The 6,128-nt window shown below is 55.2% G+C and overlaps 1 protein-coding gene across 1 annotated transcript in view; it reads left to right on the top strand.

Annotated features, from left to right (window-relative positions):
- The first annotated feature begins 89 nt into the window (after positions 1–89).
- Positions 90–6,128, top strand: part of ALDH2 (aldehyde dehydrogenase 2 family (mitochondrial)) — a 23,997-nt gene continuing 17,958 nt past the window's right edge. Inside the window, exon 1 of the mRNA XM_004691071.2 lies at positions 90–176. The gene's annotated coding sequence lies outside the window, so the exon portion shown is untranslated. The remainder of the gene's footprint in view (positions 177–6,128) is intronic.

The following is a 6,128-nucleotide window of genomic DNA, read 5'->3' on the forward strand; positions in this document are numbered from 1 at the left end:
CAGACGGGCGTCCAGGCGGCCTCAGGCCCGTGGGCACCGCCACCCGCGCAGAGTACCTGAGCCGCACCCCGAGGTGCTCAGCCCCTCCCGCCCCCTGGAGCCGCCGCGCGCTGTCGGCCGCGGCCGCGCAGGCCGTCCCGTCCCCTGAGCCGCACCCCGAGGTCTTCTACAACCAGGTGAGGCCGCCGCCCGCGCTTTGTTCTCGGAGGCTGGAGCCCGCGGGGCGGGCAACGGGGCTGCTGGGGGCCCAGTGTGCCCGGGGCGCTGCCAGGGGCGTCCGGGCCCCGCCGCGCTCCATTGTCCAACCGCGACTTTGGCCGCGTCCGCCCGGCGTCCGGCTTCGCGCCCCACCCCCGCGCACTTGGCTTTCGGCCTCCGGTCGCCCCTGTGCCTGCGCGAGGTCCTCACCGGGGAGGACGCGTCCTCCCGAGCCCCTTAACAGCTTTTCTGCCCGTTCCTTGCGCATCTTTTACCCCCGACACCTGCCGTCGTCCAACAAGTCCGAGAGGAAAAGTGAGGAAAGGAGGACTTGTAGTGAAGGGTCATCCGTCCCCCAGGCTCGGGCTGTTGCCACTGGTGGGAACTTGGGGTGGGGGTGGGGCTCAGTCCCCAGTGGCGCCTGCGCCCTCCCAAGGAGCTGGCATGCTTTGCCCCAACCAAAGACGGGCACTAGCTGAAGCTCAGTGGGCGACGTCTGCTCAGCCAGGACTTTGGAATATTTGAATCTTTGAGTTGGGGAAGCGCCGGGATTCTCTGCCCGGGGAAGCCCGTCCTGGCGGCATCGCACAGCAGGGAGCCGCTGCCCCCCTGGAGCGCCAGGCGGTCTGCGCGGTGGAGAGGCTGCCAGAGGGTGCACCCCGGGCGAGCGTGCACCCCGGGCGAGCGTGCACCCCGGGCGAGCGTGCACCCCGGGCGAGGGTGCCTGTGTGACGGGGCTGCAGTCCCGTTCTGTGCATGTCCTCAGGCCGGGGGTCCTCCCGTCACCTGTTTAATAGGTGCGAGCCTGTCTCCACTCCACCAGATGGACAGACAGTCACAAAGCCAGTGGGGGAGGGGGCGTGGGGGTGAGGGGGGAGTTGGTGTCTGCACTCGAGAGGAAGCTGCTGACCCGAATGCCCGTGGTGCTCTTGATGCCACCCTGGTGGGATAAAGGGTCACTGACTTAGAATGCGGTGGGTGGAGGTGGCCCCTCATGGACCGCTGTGACAGGGGTCCGCTCCTGCGCCACAGGGTAAAGGGGCCACTGCCAAATTTTAAGGAGTGCAACAGATGGTCGTTTACCAGGGAACCAAAGCAGTGTGGAACGGACGGGCGTTTGCACAGCACCAGCCCTGCAGGCTGTGGCCCCCTGGTAGGCTGCCCCGGAGGAGTTTGTGCGTGGAAGTCCAGCAGCACTCTGAAGGGAGAGTGACCGGCCCCAGCCTGTGTGACCACAGATCTAATGAGGCTTTTCCTCCTCTGTGCTCACATGGTGGCGGGGAACTGAGGCAGATGGGACCTGGAGCTGGTCCATGGCGCAGTCTCGGGAGTAAACTGCTCCCTGCCTGTGTTTTTCTTTACCAGATTTTCTGAGATCCTAAGAGTAACACTTCTTGCTCACAGTATGCACATGCTCCCACACACCCCACTGCCCTCCCTCCAAGCGCACTGTTTGGTACGGGTAGGTGTGCGAGCTTCAGAGCACGCTTGTGTGTCGGGCACCGGGAGGAAGTGCTTCCACACGGGGAGGGGGGTTCTTGCACAAACAAGATTTTAGCACTTACTGTTCTGAAGTTCTGCCTCATTAACCCGCGCAGCTGGATTATCTAGGTCGTACATTCAGATCTTCCCCTTTTCAAGTCTTCTCCGGTGTTACACCTTGCTGCAACTTGCCCCATATAAAGCTTCTTGTGCTCATTTCAGTGTTGGGTTTGCAAACACTGCTGGCAAAAAAGACAAATTACCAGGCTTTTGAGGGCCTCCCTGGTGGCACAAGGGGCACTGTGAAGCTCTCCGCAGCCACTGCAGCTTCATCCTGGCCAGGGAGCTGACCCACATGGCACAGCAGACCTCTCTTGTTCCTGTCTCGCCACTGCTCCCCTCAGCAGTGGATTTCAGACTATCTGCCTGTTTTGCTCCCCACTCTGTCTCTGGTGAGTCCTCTCACTTCTCTCCCGCCCCCCACAGCTCTGTCCTGTACCCTCTTCTTGTATGCATACATAATTCTTTTTTAAAAAATTACTAAACTTTTGAATCCCTGACCAGGCACAAAATAGGTCCTGTAGAACAGGACACCTCCCTCAGGGGCCAGGGGAGGGAGGTTCATAGTTCCTTGTCATTCCATGAATTGCCATTCTGTGTCTAAAAGCTGGTGTTTGGATAAGCTTAGAGATTGCTTATGTAGGCACTAGATTTCCTCACCTGAGGGCACTGGGGGGTGTTGGGTAGGGAAATGTTGCACTGCCAGCTTGTCATGTCTCACATGAATGAGAGGGAGGCAGTAGGTATTCTCCTTCCCACCTGTTTCTCAACCCAAAAGAATTACAGTGAGGTGATTTGGTTCAACTTCCTGCGCTCCTCCTGCCTCTTCTTGCTCTGGATGGTGCCACAGGGCAGAATAAAGCTCTCAGTTGCTTAGGAAGATTTAAGGCAAATTCTTCTCCCTTTCCCCCAGCAGCAGGGACCCCTGGGGGGAACTGATAGTGACCACTGAAAACCAGCATTTTTCCTTGGTGAGTTTCTAGACACACCTCTGTCAAGGAAACTTTTTTTCATTCTTTTTGCCTTCCTTAACTTGGCGAGTGACTAAGATCTGGAGAAAGACAATTCAAAGAAAAACTCAAGGGACTGTGACTGGTTTCAGCACTTAGTCCCTTTAGATGGCGGCTAATACTTTCACCTCCACCCTCACCAATTTGTAGTGGTTAGCAAGGGTGAGAATATTAGTACTGATGAGAATAGTATCAGCCGCTGTCTCCTAGTTCAAGACTGCCAGCCTCTCACAGTTATCAACTTGGATAGGTTCATTCATTCAACAGACATTTCCTGAGCAAACTCAGTTCCAAAGGAAAAAAAGAAAACAAGGAAGTTTGTGACCTGGAAGGCGGAGACAGACACAGGAGTGTCTGTCCATCAAGCTGTAGAGAAAATGAGGCAGGAAAGTGGGGGAAGTGGTAGTTGCTCAGCTCTTGCTTCACTGCCACTCTGTGAAATGGGGTGAAAACCCCCCTCTCTATCACAGGCATGCTGTGAGGGAAGTGGCGTCCTCCCCTTCCAGCCCTAAGCAAGCCCTGACTCCTGGCTCTGCTTTCATCTTTACTGAAGCCTTAATTAAGAGCTGAATAACCGTGTCCAGGCGCTAAGGAGAGAGCCATGAGGTAACTCCAGTTGCTGTGGGCGCCAGTGCAGCTGTAGCTGGTTTCCTGAAGCGTGAGCTCAGTTGTATAAAGTTGAATGAAAGTTGAGGATGACTAAGTTGTGTCTCTATTTTTGGTCTCTTGATCACAAAGCTCAGGAACTAAAGAGCTAGTTGACAAAAAAGGAATTACGAAAGGATGTTTCTGTAAAACTTTCTGCTTACAATTGTGATGTATCCTCAGTACTAAAAGTCCAGAGTTTCAGAAACCTGAGGTGGAAATTCACTGGAAACAGACATAGGCAGGTAGGAGTGCTCACTGCCTCGCGTTTATATGAATTGATGCCTGGGAAATACAGCCAGCTTAAGCTGCCTTCCAGGGGAAACAGTGGACAGTGCCTCCGAGAGATAACAGGGAGTATCTGTGCAAGTAACAGTTACAAGGAATTAACTGGAAAGATATGGACAGTAGACCTCAAAAACAACGTTTTGTGTGTGTGTAAGGGATTTGCAGCACTCTGCCTACAGCACACTGCACAGAGAGTCTAATGAAGTAGTGATTAAGGGGACTTTGGCTTTATGTAAATAAATGTTTTCTCTTTTTAAAAATAGGTGCCCTGTAAGCAAATATAAGAAAAAAAAGTTTCCGTCCTCAGATATAGCCAACCCCAGGTTATTACTGCTAACAGACAGAATAGGAGTTTGATTTTTCTTGTTTTCCTGGGGAAAGGGTACAGGCCAGAGATGCAGAGGATGAGAGGCTTCACCAGAGACAGAGCGGGGAGCAGAACAGGCAGATGGACGAAGTCCACTGCTGAGGGGAGCAGCGGGAGGGTCAGGAGAGGTCTGCCGCGCCCTGGGGTCACCTCTGGGGCGGGATGGAACTCATGTTGAAGGTGGCTTAAGCTTCCCAGTGCTGCGCTCCGACCCGCTGCGCCCCCGGGGAGGGCTCCTCCTGGGGACGTCCTCATGGAATGAGCCAGAGCCTGGGTCTGAGGAACTGTGGTGTGGATTAGGGCTGCCTGCTGAATGGTGCAGTGAAATTTCCCCACCGAGTGTTAGTTTTATTGCTTGTTGAGCTTTAAGGTCCTTTTAAGACCCTCTGTGGAAACAATAAGTTCAGGCAGCGCAGAGCCTCTGAGGATGACTGGCTGCTCCGCAGCTGCTCTGCTCCTAGTGACAGCTAGCTGGAAGGGAACACCAAGCTGTTGAGCTCCTTCCCGGAGTCTGGAACCAGATGACTGGGCTGTAAGAACGTGTGTGGGGTTGAGGGCAAGTTGAGACAAGATGTAGCTGCTGTGGACAGGCCTACATCCCCGCCCATCCAATAGTCACGATTAACTGTCACTTCTGACCTGCCGGACCCCGTCCCAGAGGGACCTGTGTGTCTCCTTTCATCTGACCGACAACTCGCCAAGACAAGGGGGGCCAAGTTGCGCCACCTTGCAGGAGGGTACCGAGACTCAGGAGCCATGTTCATGTTCACGTTCAGCAGTAGGTGTGGGACACACGGGGGTTCAGGCTTTGCTCCGTCAACCTCTGACGCGTGGTGCTGCCTAGAGGCCCTAAGCTCAGAGGATACAAACATTCAAGTGACTGCTGGACCGCAGCCGTGGAATCAGAAGGGAGGGGCTGTGTTTGTTTGCATGTGTGTTCCGAGCACCAAGATCGGAATATAATCTCTGTCAGTAAATATTTACCGAAGATGTGAATGGCTGCCCTTTATGAAACTATGGTTACAGTTTTAGGCTTCCATAGCAAGGAGTGGAAACCCACTATTTCTCCCCAAAGAGGCGTTTTTGAAAAGATTTTGGGAGTGGCCATGAGTGGGAATATTCGCAGGAAATACTGAAATGTACGAGGGGAAGCGACTGCAGCAGGACGCAGGTTGCTCAATTATAAGCCCACAGGCGCGTGAACAGACCACACAGCCTGCCAGGCAAGTGTCCAGCAGAGTCGGCCCTCCCCCTCGGAGTCGGTGACTGGGGCCCGGGCGTCAGGGGCAGCCGTGGGCTTGTGCCAAGCCATCTCCCCAGGCCCAGGGAGACGGCTGCCCTAGCCTCAGCCCAAAACTAACCCAAGGTTTGGACGGCAGCGTTTGGAGAAGTGTGCCGGTGTGTGTCATTCTGAACCCCGCCCCGCCCCGGGGGCTCTAAAACAAGACAGCATCTGCTTTTTGTTGGATACAAGTTCCCTAAGTGCTACTGAGCAAGCAAGTGCCAGCAAGAGTCACCACGGGAGGGAGAGAAAGCCGCAGCACTTATTCACGCTGCTTCGGGAAAGGGACTTACTCCAGGGGTGTAGATTTCGCAGTGACAGAGCCCTAATTCTCCCTTGCAGGAAAGCTTCAAGTAAAATCTTCCTCCCCCAGGTTCCGCAAATCTCTGTAAGATCTCTGTAAGATCCGGCCTTCTTAACGCCTCCCTGGGCTCCAGGCAGATGGCGACTGCCCCTTGCCTCCGGCTTGATCCGCGCAGGCAGAGGCGGCTGCTCTGTCCTGGCCTTGGAGCAGCCTGGCTGCTGTCCCTGCCCAGCTTCTAGGCTCCCCGCACCCCCTAGTTTCCAGTTATGTTTTGTGACCCACTGGGGCCTGGGGAACCAGATTCCCAAGGCAACTAAAGTTTCTGTCACCGGCAATGACTTTTATGAAGTAACAACCCCAAGTTTGCAGAAGTGCGCACGGGAAGATTTGGCTGCTGCGCTGTGGGAACATGCGGACCGGACCTAAAAGTGCCTTGTGGGAGGTGGCGAGTGCCCAGAACACAGCATCACTGGGAAAAGCCCCCTCCCCACC

This window comes from Condylura cristata, unplaced genomic scaffold (assembly GCF_000260355.1).
Source record: "Condylura cristata isolate star-nosed mole 26May11 unplaced genomic scaffold, ConCri1.0 scaffold00029, whole genome shotgun sequence".
Classification (NCBI taxonomy): domain Eukaryota; kingdom Metazoa; phylum Chordata; class Mammalia; order Eulipotyphla; family Talpidae; genus Condylura; species Condylura cristata.